Source organism: Pongo abelii, chromosome 1 (assembly GCF_028885655.2).
Source record: "Pongo abelii isolate AG06213 chromosome 1, NHGRI_mPonAbe1-v2.0_pri, whole genome shotgun sequence".
NCBI lineage: Eukaryota > Metazoa > Chordata > Mammalia > Primates > Hominidae > Pongo > Pongo abelii.
In genome coordinates, this window is record NC_071985.2 from 23,164,891 (window position 1) to 23,180,182 (window position 15,292).

A 15,292-nucleotide genomic window follows, 5' to 3' on the forward strand; every position below is an offset into this window, starting at 1 on the left:
ATAGGAAAAAATGAACATCAACATATGAATGAAAAACAAACCCAAAAGGTGTGGTATATTTGAATATTCAATGGAATACTACTCTGCAATAAAAAGGAATGCAACATCATGGGTGAATCTCAAAAACATGCTGAGCAAAAGAAGCTGGTCAGAAAAGAGTACACATTATCTGATTCCATTTCTGTGAATTCTGAAAAGGCAAAACTAATTTTCTTTCACAAATAAGACTTTTTTATTTGCCACTATTGTAAGTCCTAACTTCAAACAGATTCAAGGACCGTGGTTCATACACATCAGCTCATTCAACTTTAGCACCTGTCTCGTCCCCAGTGGCTTTTCCAGAACTGCTACCTTCACCATGAAGCTCCATGAGTTTTCCCAGTTCAGACTTGGGCTTCTTCAGCATTTTTACTTTGCTAATGAAGACATCATGGAGAGGATAAATAGATTGGCAAGCCTTTTATATGGCTTTTCCAATGCTGTCTGCAATCAATTTATTGACCACTTCTTTCAGGTCATTTGTCTGAGCCTCTCAGGTCATGATTTCCAAAATCTTCTTCCGGATTTGGTGGACTTGTTGATGCTGAGCATAAGAGGTCTTCCATATCAGATTGTTGTGTTTCTTAGTAAAACCAACACAGAACAGATGAAGCATGTAACCGTTGGTAGTCTTGACATCGACAGGAGCTTCAATCATTGTCTGCCATTTTTTGACCATGGAGCACATTTTGTCACGGGTCAGATCCATGCCATGGAAGTTAGTCAGGCAGTTTTTGCCCTGAACGTCTTCAGTAATCAGCTTGAATTTTCTAAATACAACATCATTATTCTGCAAATCAGCAAGACTCACTTCAAACACATGACCCTTGAGGCCATCTGATACATTTGGGTTACTTCAGTCCTGGTGACTAGCATCTCTCCAATATTTCTTGTGAACATAGCAGGTGCTTTCACATCATACCAATCTTTCTTAAAAAATGGATCAACCACTTTCTTCCTGGCCCCCTGTTTGCCACCTTTCTTAAGGTGCTTATTCTTGCCAACTGCCGAGGTGCTGCTCAGAGAGCCAAAAGAGCTGAGAGAGCCAAAAGAGCTGAGAGAGCCAAAAGCAAAACTAATTTATAGTGATAAAAATCACAGTAGTGGTTTCTCCCGACAGGATGGGAAGGGTGTTGATTGGGCAGGGGCACAAGTCAATCGTTTGGGGTGATGGAAACATTCTATACCTTGATTGATTCAAAACTCTTTGAACTGTAAGACTAAAATGAGTCCATTCTGTTGTATTAAAATCATAGCCCAATAAGGATGATTTTAAAACCACACCGAGATAACCTTCACCTATCAGACTGACAAAATTTCAAAAATTTGATAACAGTCTCTGTTGGCAAAGCTGTGGGGAAAAGACACTCTTAGATACTCCTGGTGGTGGTATAAATTAGTGCAACAGTTATAGAGGGCAATTTGCCAAATCAGTCAATATCACAACCACGTACGCCCTTTGACTTAGCAATTACACTTTTGGGAGTTTATCCCACAGGAATACTTACATATATGCAAAATAACGTATGCACAAGTTTTTTTGGTGCAACATCATTTGGATTAGCAAAAGTTTCAAAACAAACTCAAGGCCTATCAATAGCAGACGATTTTTAAAAATTGTGGTATTATCATGCCCTATCACAAAGGGCAGCTATATAAGAAAGTGAGGATTTTTTTTGTACTGATAAAGATCTCCAAGGTATGTTGTTAGGTGAAAAAGGTAAGGTATACAGCAGTATATATGTGCAAAAAAGGAGGAGAAAATAAAAGTATATTTTCACCTGTTTGTATATGCATAAAGAAACTCTGCAAGCGTACATATGTTATTATAGGATAAACCAAAGGATATAATGGAAAAGAGGAGGGCTGAAGGGAAACTGGGCAGATAGAGATATAAAGAAGATTCTTCACTGTTTGCTTGTTTGTTTCATTTACAAGCCCTACATGTGGCTTCTGATTCATTGATTACTTTCTAAATGTATTTTTTTAGTTTTGAACCATGAGATGTAGCATCTATTCAGAAAAGGTTAATAAAACTTTTTTTAATGTAGTAGTACAGAAAATTACCAAAAAAAAAAAAGAAAGCAAGAAAAGAAGGGGAGGCGAGGAAAGGGAAAAATCAATGAGGAAAAAAGGGAAGGAAAAGGAAAAGAAAAAAAGTAATCTAATCACACCACCCAGGAACAACCAGCATTAACATTACGTGACCATTGGCACACTCAAAGAGAAGAGTTTGGCCTGGGTTTCCCCTGGACTTGTGTCCAAGCTGTGATAACTCCCACCCAGGGAGGGGGCAGAGCTGGGGGGAGCCTTATGCTGGGGGGGTCTCTCACCCAGCTCTCTCAGGCATTGTACACATAACCAGTGTCTGGGGCTGACAGAGTTCCTTTAGCAAGAAAAGCCAAGCTTCACTAGCTCACCTTGCCCCATCTGTTATGCTCGGATGCCAGCCACCTGCAGGAACTTCCATTATTTCTGCAGTTCCCCAGGGGCATCTCAGATGTGTTAACAAACAAGTCCTGGGTGTCATTGCCAACTACCACTCTTCCTCCTACTGCTGCTGTCCAGGTGCAGCCTCCTTCGGTGATGGCTGCTGTTGGGACCTTGGCTGACTACTGAGCCTCGTGAAGGTACACTGCAGCTTCCTCTGGGATCAAGCACCACCAGCACCCAGTTAGCTCTGCTAATACAACCAGTACTGCCACCACTGGTGTGACTGATATGTTGGACCCCTCGGGCTGCCTGGGCTGGGCAGTGGTCTGTGGCAATGTAGGATGGACAGTTTCTTCCTGGGATGTTTTCCAGTGAGGTCCTAAAGCAGGGCTGCTTGTGCACTGATGATGTGGTGACATCGTAGTTGATCCTCAACATCCATTCCACCCCAGAAGAATAGTCTAGCCCAGTCCCAATAACTTCCTCTAGATGTCACATCTGCAGCTGCCAACACTGAGGATGAAACATTAAGAGATGGCAAGAGCCTGGGTCCTTGGTGAGCCCTGGAATCAACTCACCTGGAGTCTGATTAGCTCTGGAATTTCCTCTTTTCTTTTTTTTTTTTTTTTTTTTTTGAGACAGGGTCTTGTTCTGTCACCCAGGCTGGAGTGAGGTGGCACAATCATGGCTCACTGCGACATCAACCTCCTGGGCTCAAGTGATCCGCCTGCCTCAGCCTCCTGAGTAGCTGGGACTACAGGCGCATGCCCCGTGCCCAGATAATTTTTTTTTTTTTTTTTTTTTTAGTAGAGATGGGGTCAAGTTCTGTTACCCAGGCTTGGACTTTTCCGTTACATGAAATAAGATTAAATAGTTTTAGCTCATTTTGGGTTGAGATTTTCAATTTGAGCAATTGGAAAGTCCTAATTGAGTCCGTTGAATTAGAGGATTTTCATGAATGTATCTCTTTAGTCCTCTCTTTTCCTTGGACTGAGATATGATCCATGAAGAGCAGAACCAGTGAAAATCCAAATCACATATCTCTTACTGGGCTCAGAATCTCTCTCCTCCTTGGACATCTAGGGACAACCAGGAAACCATTCCTGGGAGCAGCTCCGACTTGGTGGCGATTGGACACTTGGTGGGTCAGTACTGGCATCATTGGCCAAATCCTGGCCCAGCAGCCAGTGTGCTTAAGCCATGTCTTTAGACTTGTGACATAGAAAGAGCAAAGGCTTTGGAGTTCTGACCTGCATTTAAATCTTATTTCTGTCATTTACTGATTTTAGACCTCCAGCAGGTTGTTTAGCCTCCTTAACCCTTAATTTCTAATCTGTAAAATGGAAGAAATAAATCAACCTCAAAGAGTTTCTCCATGTATTCATTCCACACATGTGGGCAGTGTTTTTGAGCACTGCCCACATGCCAGTGTCCTAGGCACTAGGATATATCAGCGAAAATCAAATGAGTCTTAGAGAGGAGTGTGCGTTCAATCAATGCCAGCTTCCTTCCTCTCCATTTACGTCAGTTGTAACCTCCTAGAGGTCAGGAAGCCAGGTCTGGGGAAGTCCAGGCAGGCATATGCCTCTCCCGCTGACCCATTGCTCCAACCTGGCAGAGGGGAGACCCCTAGGATGTGTAGATCTGCACACCAGAACACATTAGTACCTGGGGCCAGGGGTGGTAGGCTGGCCAGCTGCCACCATGGCCCGCTCTAAGACACCATGGGGTACCCATGCCAGACACTGGCTCTTCCTGCCTGGGCCCAGACTCCTGCTGGGAAGGCTGGTGGCTGCGATCTTGGGATGGGCTGAGAACAGTGAGGCTAAGAACCCACAGGCCAGAGGCAACGGTTGTGAGGCCCAGGCACCAAGACCCCTCACATGCTCCACTGTCCCATTAGACTTCACTTACAAAAGCACAGATCCAGTCAGGCATCGTGGCTCATGCCTATAATCCCAGCACTTTGGGAGGCTGAAGCAGGAGGATCATGTAAGTCCAAAAGTTTGAGACCAGCCTGAGCAACATAGCAGGACCATATCTCAACAAAAAAATGTAAAAATTAGCCAAGCAGGCCTATAGTCCCAGTTACTCGAGAGGGAAGGTGGGAGGATTGCTTGGACCCAGGAAGTCAAGGCTGCTAGTCATGATCTCGCCACTGCGCTCCAGCCTGGGCAACAGAGTGAGACTCTGTCTCAAAAAGCACAGATTCAAAGATTAAATCATGGAGAATTTCAAGGACAGCCACCACAGAGCATTAAACCTCAAGTGTGGGGCCTTATGCAATGCGCTCACCCATGAAGCAGGCCCTAATAATTTGGGGACATAATTATAGGCTCTCAGAAAATGCTTGTTAATTAATTTAAGCAACTGCAGATCTTTGTGGATATCTGTTAGTTTTACTGGACTGAGACAATGCTTCTCCAATTATGGTTTCATCTGCCCCCTTCCGTTAAAAGGCAGATCCCTGCGCCCTACCCCAGACCTTCTTAATCAGAATCGATGGGAGTGAGGCCTAGGAATTTCATTTGTACATCTCATGATCCTTCTAGGCTCTAAAAATTGAGAACAAGCCAAGCATGGTGGTTCACATCTGTGGTTCACACTCAGGAGGCTTGAGCCCAGGAGGTTGATGTTGCAGTGAGCCATGATTGTGCCACCTCACTCCAGTCTGGGTAACAGAACAAGACCCTGTCTCAAAAAAAGAAAAGAAAAGAGGAAATTCCAGAGCTCATCCCAGGTCTTCAGGAAGCTGAGGTGAGAAGATTGCTTGAGCCCAGGAGGTCAAGGCTGCAATGAGCCATGATCATGCCACTGCACTCCAGCTGGGCAACAGAATGAGATGTGAGACTCTGTCTCTTTTTTTCTTTTTTTTTTTTCAATTAATGAATTTATTTATTTAGAGACAGGATCTCACCCTGTCACCCAGGCTGAAGTGCAGTGGTGTGATCATAGCTCACTATAACCTGGAACTCCCAGAGACCCCCGTCTCTTTAAAAAAATAACAAGAAAGAATAAGATTGAGAACCACTGGAATCAGGCAACATGTGTAGGAAGCATGGGGTTTCATGATGGACTCCCCTTTCCTGTCCCCATTCTGCCATGACTTCATTGGCAGCAACCCTTCTGCTTCGTGGAGGTGATGCCTGACCAGCTTGGCCAGCAGGGGTTTTGTGAAGGGCACAGGAGAGCACGTATGTGGAGGCCACTGACCTCATGCCTGTGGACACACACAGCTCCACTCAGGAGCCTCCATGCTGGAGCCAACAGGACATGGCCCCTCGGCCCATCTCACATGCTGTGCATGCAGGTCCCAGGCCTTGGCTCTTTAGCCCCAAGTTTTCACTGAAGAAGTATTATTTCAGTTCTGTCCTGCATTTCCCCCTTCCTCCCATAATCCCCTTGTGTGGTGCTGGACATGCTCAGCACACAGGAGGCTGATGGGGGTCCCGAGGTGGAGACCCCGACGCTGAGCATGGGGTCAGGATGAGCCGCGTGCCTGCCCCCTCTGCTAGGTCGCAGCCCATCAAGGCACCTGGTTGTTTCCGCCTTCCTGAGAATCCATGGCAAGAAGGCAAAGGGCTGGTCCTGACCCTCGGTCCACCATGAGGGAGCTCAGAATGGTCTTACTCCATATCTCAGACCCCTCCCAGAAGCCGGAGGAGAAAGGAGAGGAAAGAGCGAGCACACAAGCTCCCCAAAGAAATGCTTTACTGCCCACTGTAATTCTTCTCAGCAGATGTTTCCTTGGATTCTATGAAAGCCTGTTTGCATCTGACAGACTAGGGCAAACCCATAAGGAAACCTGGTATTCCCAGGGCACTGCCTCTGAAGAAGGGAGTGCAGCTGCTCCTACAGACTCCCCAGCAACAGCTCTGAAGCCTGCTGCCACCCTTCAGCCTCCCGACTAGAGAATGAAGGTCTCTGGCCTCTCCTTTCCCACCACTGCAAACAGGCTCCGTCCTGTTGGTGCACCTAGGGCCTGAGGTTTGGTCAGCTCCCCATGATGGAGTCTGGGCCACCCCCGTCACTCCGAAGGAGAAGCCATTCCCAGTTCCCCTCACCTCATCTGCCCGTGGACAGATGACGCAGCCCCCTCTAGAGGGTTTCCCCCAGGCTCGGGGACCCCAGTGTTTCTCCTTGCTACAAGTCCAAGGCAACAGACAATGCCACAGCTCTGTCCTCAGCTCTGCCTGCCCCCTCTGGAAGGAAGACACAGAGCCTTGAGGCTCACTCACCTCTCACTCCCAGCACCCCAGCCCAGAGGAAGATGTTGGGTCGAGTTCACCCTACGAGTCCAGAGAAATTCCCCTCCCTCCAGAGGTAAGCCAGCAGCCCCAAAACAAAGACTGGATGTCCCTCCATAGGAATAACCTAATTTGATTTCCATCCTCATTCAGCGCTGTCTCCAGCAGGGGCCCCGCCTTCATTAGTATGATGGAGTCTGGAGCCTGAAGCCGCCTGCCAAGCTTCCAGCTAATTGATGACAACCTCTTTGTGAGGGATAAACAGGCTCTGCCAGCAGCCTGTGGGACTTGGATCCTCAAGCAGGGCTGTGTGTCCAGTTGCCCAAACCCGGAGCAACACCAAACATACCCTCTAGGCCCCCACCATGATCCCTGTGCAATTCCAGCTTGTGCAGAGCAGCATGACATTCTTAACCAGGAGATATGGGCAGCCCACTTACTTCCCATTTATAGTTGGATTTAAATGTTTTACTTTCATACATATATATATTTTTAATGTTGCTTAGTCTGTTTTTATTTTTTTAATTAAACTTTAAGTTCTGGGGTACATGTGCACAACATGCAGGTTTGTTACACATGTATACATGTGCCATGTTGGTGTGCTGCACCCACTAACTCGTCATTTACATTAGGTATATCTTCCAATACTATCCCCCCCTCCACCCCACAACAGGCCCCAGTCTGTGATGTTCCCCCTCCTGTGTCCAAGTGTTCTCATTGTTCAATTCCCACCTATGAGTGAGAACATGCAGTGTTTGGTTTTTTGTCCTTGGGATAGTTTGCTGAGAATGATGGTTTCCAGATTCATCCATGTCCCTACAAAGGACATGAACTCATCCTTTTTTATGGCTGCATAGTATTCCACGGTGTGTATGCGCCACATTTTCTTAATCCAGTCTATCATTGGTGGACATTTGGGTTGGTTCCAAGTCTTTGCTATTGTGAATAGTGCTGCAATAAATATACATGTGCATGTGTCTTTGTAGTAGAATGATTTATAATCCTTTGGGTATATACCCAGTAATGGGATGGCTGGGTCAAATGGTATTTCCAGTTCTAGATCCCTGAGGAATCGCCACACTGACTTCCACAATGGTTGAACTAGTTGACAGTCCCACCAACAGTGTAAAAGTATTCCTATTTCTCTGCATCCTCTCCAGCACCTGTTGTTTCCTGACTTCTTAATGATCGCCATTCTAACTGGTGTGAGATGGTGTCTCATTGTGGTTTTGATTTGCATTTCTCTGATGTCCAGTGATGATGAGCATTTTTTCATGTGTCTGTTGGCTGCATAAATGTCTTCTTTTGAGAAGTGTCTGTTCCTATCCTTTGCCCACTTTTTGATGGGATTGTTTGTTTTTTTCTTGTAAACTTGAGTTCTTTGTAGATATATATATATGTATTTAAACTCTTAAATATGATCCAATCAAAGTGTGTCCAGAATTGGTGGCTTCTTGGTCTCACTGACTTCAAGAATGAAGCCGCGGACCCTCCCGGTGAGTGTTACAGCTCTTAAGGTAGCGCGTCTGGAGTTGTTCGTTCCTCCTGGTAGGCTCGTGGTCTCGGTGGGCTCAGGAGTGAAGCTGCAGATCTTCGTGGTGAGTGTTACAGCTCATAAAAGCAGTGTGGACCCAAAGAGTGAGCAGTAGCAAGATTTATTGCAAAGAGCCAAAGAACAAAGCTTCCACAGTGTGGAAGGAGACCCGAGCGGGTTACCAATGCTGGCTCAGGCAGCCTGCTTTTATTCTCTTATCTGGCCCCACCCACATCCTGCTGATTGGTAGAGCCAAGTGGCCTGTTTTGACAGGGCACTGATTGGTGCATTTACAATCCCTGAGCTAGATACAAAGGTTCTCCATGTCCCCATCAGATTAGTTAGATACAGAGTTTCCACACACAGGTTCTCTAAGGTCCCACCAGAGCAGCTAGATACAGAGTATAGATTGGTGCGCTCACAAACCTCGAGCTAAACACAGGGTGCTGATTGGTGTGTTTACAAACCTTGAGCTAGATACAGAGTGCCGATTGGTGTATTTACAATCCCTGAGCTAGACATAAACGTTCTCCAAGGCCCCACCAGAGCAGCTAGATACAGAGTGTCGATTGGTGCACTCACAAACCTTGAGCTAAACACAGGGTGCTGATTGGTGTGTTTACAAACCTTGAGCTAGATACAGAGTGCTGATTGGTGTGTTTACAATCCCTGAGCTAGATATAAAGACTCTCCACGTCCTCAGCAGACTCAGGAGCCCAGTTGGCTTCACCTAGTGGATCCCACACTGGGGCTGCAGGTGGAGCTGCCTGCCAGTCCCTTGCCGTGTGCTGGCACTCCTCAGCCCTTGGGTGGTCGATGGGACTGGGCGCCATGGAGCAGGGGGCGGCGCTCGTTGGGGAGGCTCGGGCTGCACAGGAACCCACGGAGGCGAGGGAAGGCTCAGGCATGGCAGGCTGCAGTCCCGAGGCCTGCCCCGCGGGAAGGCAGCTAAGGCCCGGCGAGAAATCAAGCGCAGCGCCAGTGGGCTGGCACTGCTGGGGGACCCAGTATACCCTCCACAGCTGCTAGCCCAGGTGCTAAGTCCCTCATTGCCGAGGGCCGGCTGGCTGCTCCAAGTGCGGGCCCGCCAAGCTCACGCCCACCTGGAACTCCAGCTGGCCCGCAAGTGCCACACACAACCCCGGTTCCCGCTCGCGCCTCTCCCTCCACACCTCCCTGCAAGCTGAGGGAGTGGGCTCCGGCCTTGGCCAGCCCAGAAAGGGGCTCCCACAGTGCAGTGGTGGGCTGAAGGGCTCTTCAAGTGCCACTAAAATGGTAGCCCAGGCAGAGGAGGCGCCGAGAGCAAGCGAGGGCTGTGAGGACTGCCAGCACGGTGTCACCTCTCAAAAGTATTGACTTAATTTAACAATTAGCCAATCCAAACTTAGGCATATATGCCATGAAATTCTTTGTTTGCTTGTTTTTTAAAAAAACTATTTTTTTGGCCGGGCACAGTGGCTCATTCCTATAATCCTAGCACTTTTCAAGGCTCAGGTGGGAGGATCACTTGAGCTCAGGAGTTCAAGAGCAGCCAGCAAGACCTCATTTCTACTTAAAAAAAAAAAAAAAAAAAATCAGCCAGGCCTAGTGGCACATGGCCTGTAGTCCCAGTGACTTGGGAGGCTGAGGTGGGAGGATTGCTGAAGCCTGGGAGATCGAGGCTGCTGTGAGCTGTGATTGTGCCACTGCACTCCAGCCTGGGTGACAGAGCCAGAGCCATACACTGTCTCAAAAAATAAAAAAAAAGGTTTATTGAGGTAGAATTGGCAAATAAAAGCTACATATGTTTAAAGTTAATTGTAGAATGTTAATATATACATTTGGGGGGTAAAAGGGCAGGTTTCTTCCTTGCATATATGGCATAGTGGTAAAGTCTGGGCTTTTAGTGAACCCATCACTATGGTGAACATTGTACCCAATAGGTAATTTTTCAGCCCTTACCCCCAGACATCCATTTTTTTTTTGAGATGGGGTCTCGCTTTATGGCCCAGGCTGGTCTAGAACTCCTGGACTCAAGTGATCCTCCTGCCTCAGCCTCCCACGTAGCTGGGACTACAGGTGAGCACCACCACACCTGGCCAATTTTTGTATTTTTTGTGGAGATGGGGTCTCATATGTTGCCCGGGCTGGTCTCGAACTCCAGGGCTCAAGCAATCCCCCTGCCTCAGCCTCCCAAAGTGCTGAGAGCCGCCATACTCAGTCCAGACACCCCACTGTTAATTGGCTAACAGCACATTGCCCACCTGGAGAAGTGACTGTGCCCAGTTAGTCCATCGCCTAAGCAGTGGGCACACCGGCGGCTGCCTACCTGGGCCTCCCTCCCTGTCCCAGACATGTGTCATTCATCCCAGCCTTCCAAAGAGGTGACTCAAGGGAGGGAGGACCCTTTTGGCTCACTGTGACACGTGCCCCCAGCACACTTCCTTCGCTCCTCCCTCCCCCGACCCCTGTGGCTTCTCTCAGTGAGACAGCCTCTCACTCCCTCTCCCCTTCCCCCACGCTCTCTCCCCAGCTCCCTCCTCTCTAGGGGCTCAGCGTCTCTCTGCCTTGGCTCTTGGCTGAATGATTGAACGCTTTAATTTATTTGCCAGGAGATGTCTTTACAGCTCTGCCCTCAGTAATTCACACAGCAGTCGTCTGCTGGGATGTGTATAATTCAGTGCTGAGATGGCTCTGGGATGTGCGGACACGAAGGAGCCCGGGGAGACACTGCTTGAGATGAAACTACTGGAAAGGAGGCTTGGAGAGATCAAAGCGGGCTGGCAGAGAGGTGCGGGTGGGAAGAGTCCTGCCCCGGCCGGGCGCTAGCCTAGTGCTTCTCCACACTGGCTGCACATTGGAGTCACCTGGAAGCTTTAAAAATTAATGATGCCTGAGCCCCACCCCAGGCCAATTAAATAAAGCATCCGTATTTTCAAAAAGCTCCCCTGGTGATTCTACAGTTCACCCAGGGATGAGACCAACAGGCTCAGCTACAGCTGCTGGGGAGGGAGAGAAAGGATGGGAACACACTTAGGCAAAGGAATGTTAGGTTGACCACACACCTGCCCTTCAAGGCCATGCAAACGTCCAGCAGCAGAGACCCAGGGCACAGTGGCGTAAACCGTGGGCATGTGTACCTGGCTCTAAGTGAGAAGGGTGTCCCTGAAAACTCAGCATTCTGGAGGCAGAGTGGGGATCCCTCCTGCTCAGATGCCCCAGAGAGTAAGGCAGGGAGGGGACACCAAAACAGCCCGGGCCTCATGCCTTTGCCTCTGTCCTTCTTAATCTCACCCCGCTCCCTGCACCCCTACCACTGTCTTCACCTTCTAAATCCTCCCTGTTCACAAAGACTCCTCTTAAATGGCACCTCCTTTTCACTCCACAAGCAAAGACAGAGTACCAACTATGCGCCATGCCCTAGTTTCTGGGAAGGGAAAGATGGAGACATCTGGGGCCTACCTGAAGCTGCTCACAGACAGAAGGTGACCCCTGGGAACCATGCACTCCTTACAGTGCAGTAAATGCTATCACGGCCTGGGAGCCCAATGTTGGGGCTCTTCATCAACCCTGGGCTCTGCCTATGGGGCTTTAAGGTTTTCTGGGAGGAGATGACATTTGAGCTGAGTTTTCTTTTTTCTTTTTTTTTTTTTAAAGACAGAGTCTCGCTCTGTTGGCCAGGCTAGAGAGCAGTGGCACGATCCTGGCTCACTGCAACCTCCATCTCCCGGGCTCGAGCAATTCTCCTGCTCAGCCTCCGGAGTAACTGGGATTACAGGTGTGGTCCATCACGCCTGGCTAATTTTTGTATTTTTAGTAGAGACGGGGTTTCACTATGTTGGCCAGGCTGGTCTCAAACACCTGACCTCAGGTGATCCACCCGCCTCAGCCTCCCAACGTGCTGGGATTACAGGCGTGAGCCACTGTGTTCAGCCTGAGCTGAGTTTTAAAGGACCATGGAGCTCCCCAGATTAATCAATATCTTCCTTCTCCCTGTACATGCTGCACCTTTTCTCTACCAGGTGCCTTGTAGCAGTTAGATGCCTATGTGGCTGCACCTGCAGAGGTGAGGCGCTTCGGTGCAAACCAGGTATCTTATTCACTTTGGTAATAGGTGATGGGCCTACTACTATGCCTGGTGCACTGTAGGTACTTGATGAATGACTGTTGAACTGAACTAAATGCAATTACGGTCTGCACTTTTGTTGGGGAGGGAACAGCAAGAGCTAGGGCCTTGCCAGTGGCTCTATATGTGGGCCCCTGTGGGCCCAGGTCCCCGCACCGCTCTGCCGTCTGGACTTTGTGTGCTCCCAGCACTGGTAGGAGAGCACATGGTAGCTGAAATGAGGCCCACTGTGGACGCTGAAGAAAGTGAACTGCAAGAAGGTACAAGGAAGGCCAGGATGTGCAACAGTGGGCCTGAGGACTAAGTGTAGGGGTAAGGTCAGAGGCCAGGCACCCACCCTGCAAGGAGAGTCAGGAGCCAGGGTGCCAAGGACAGCCTCCCTGGAGGCCACCTAGTGGGCAGGGCTTCTGTGCATGAGGGACCAGGGCTGACTCCATGATGCGCACAATTCCCAGGAGGGATAGGAATGAGGAGAGAGACTTGTGTGGGGCTTGCAGTGTTCCGTGAAGAAAGGGAGAAAGGAGACAAGAGAACACGGGCAGCAGTCTAAAGGATTTCGGGGCTGCCTGTGGAGCCAGGCACAGAAGCGTGTACCTGTAGTCCCAGTTACTTGGGAGGCTGTGGCAAGAGGACTGCTTGAGCCCAGAGGGTGGATTGAGCCCAGGAGTTCCGGGCTGTAGTGCGCTATGCCAGTGGGGTGTCCACACTAGGTCTGGCATCAATATGGTGACCTCCTGGTGAGAGGTGACAGCGTGCTGGCAGTCCTCACAGCCCTCGCTCGCTCTCAGCGCCTCCTCTGCTTGGGCTCCCACTTTGGCGGCACTTGAGGAGCACTTCAGCCCACCGCTGCACTGTGGGAGCCCCTTTCTGGGCTGGCCAAGGCCAGAGCCGGCTCCCTCAGCTTGCAGGGAGGTGTGGAAGGAGAGGCGCGAGCGAGCGGGAACCGCGGCTGCGCATGGCCGGCCGCTTGCGGCCACCTGGAGTTCCGGTGGGCGTGGGCTTGGCGGCCCCGCACTCGGAGCAGCCGGCTGGCCCTGCCGGCCCTGGGCAATGAGGGACTTAGCACCCGGGCCAGCGGCTGCGGAGGGTGTACTGGGTCCCCCAGCAGTGCCAGCCCACCGGCGCTGTGCTCGATTTCTCACCGGGCCTTAGCTGCCTTCCCGCGGGGCAAGGCTCGGGACCTGCAGCCCGCCATGCCTGAGCCTCCCACCCCCTCCATGGGCTGCTGTGCGGCCTGAGCCTCCCCGACGAGTGTCAACCCCTGCTCCACAGCACCCAGTCCCATCGACCACCCAAGGGCTGAGGAGTGCGGGCGCACGGCGCGGGACTGGCAGGCAGCTCCACCTGCAGCCCCAGTGCAGGATGCACTGGGTGAAGCCAGCTGGGCTCCTGAGTCTGGTGGGGATGTGGAGAACCTTTATGTCTAGCTCAGGGATTGTAAATACACCAATGGGCACTCTGTCTCTAGCTCAAGGTTTGTGAACACACCAATCAGCACCCTGTGTCTAGCTCAGGATTTGTGAGTGCACCAATCCACACTGTGTGTCTAGCTACTCTGGTGGGGCCTTGGAGAACATTTATGTCTAGCTCAGGGTTTGTGAATGCACCAATCGACACTCTGTATCTAGCTACTCTGGTGGGGCCTTGGAGAACCTTTATGTCTAGCTCAGGGATTGTAAATACACCAATCGGCACTCTGTCTCTAGCTCAAGGTTTGTAAACACACCAATCAGCACCCTGTGTCTAGCTCAGGGTTTGTGAGTATACCAATCTACACTCTGTACCCAGCTACTCTGGTGGGGCCTTGGACAACCTTTGGGTCTAGCTCAGGGATTGTAAACGCACCAATCAGCGCCCTGTCAAAACAGACCACTGGGCTCTACCAATCAGCAGGACGTGGGTGGGGCCAGATAAGAGAATAAAAGCAGGCTGCCCCAGCCAGCAGTGGCAATCCCCCTGGGGTTTCCTCGCACACTGTGGAAGGTTTGTTTTTTTCGCTCTTTGCAATAAAGCTTGCTACTGCACACTCTTTGGGTCCAGGCTGCTTTTATAAGCTGTAACACTCACCGCAAAGGTCTGCAGCTTCACTGCTGAGCCAGCGAGACCACGAACCCAGCAGAAGGAAGAAACTCCAAACACATCTGAACATCAGAAGGAATAAACTCCAGACGCGCCACCTTAAGAGCTGTAACACTCACTGCGAGGGTCCGCAGCTTCATTCTTGAAGTTAGTGAGACCAAGAACCCACCAATTCCGGACACACTGGGAGCAAAGGGCCACCAGGTTGCTTAAGGAGGGGTGAACTGACTCAGGTGAAAAACGGAGCAGTTCAAAACTCCTGTTCTGATCAGTAGTGGAACCGCACCTGTGAATAATCACCACACTCCAGAATGAGCAACACAGTGAGACCCCTATCTCTAAAACTAATAATGATTAAAAATTTAAAAAGAAAAGGATTTCCTGTGGAGGATTTTCAAAATACCACTGGCCCTAGGTTTATCTGTTGCAGAGATTTGGATCTGGGCTGGGGCCCAAGTGTGTATTTGGGGGGTAATAAATGAAATTAATACATGTACAATGTTTAGAAGGGCTCACATTATCATGCAAAAAAATGTTAGCGCTGTTATTCATTGTTATCCAAAAAGTCTATTGAGTATCTACTCTGTGTAGCACCGGAAATACGCTGATAAGCCCACATCTCTGCTCCTTAACAACTTGCAGAGGGAAAAAAAAAAAAAAAATGGAAACTAGCAAATTCAAAGAGTGCTATATCCAGTCTGCCCTCAAAGCCCTGCCTTTTCTGCCTCCTAGAACTATCCTCTTTCCTCCCACTGCCACAGTCCTGGTCCAGGCCGCCATCACCTCTCATCGGGATGGCTCCAATTTTCTCTGCCTGCAGCCTTGCAGCTTTCCTCACAATACAACCAGAGGGAT

The 15,292-nt window shown here is 49.5% G+C and overlaps 1 pseudogene; it reads right to left on the minus strand.

Moving 5' to 3' along the window:
* Window positions 1-232: 232 nt before the first annotated feature.
* LOC100459813 (small ribosomal subunit protein eS1-like) lies at window positions 233-2,509 on the minus strand (annotated as a pseudogene).
* Window positions 2,510-15,292: the final 12,783 nt, after the last annotated feature.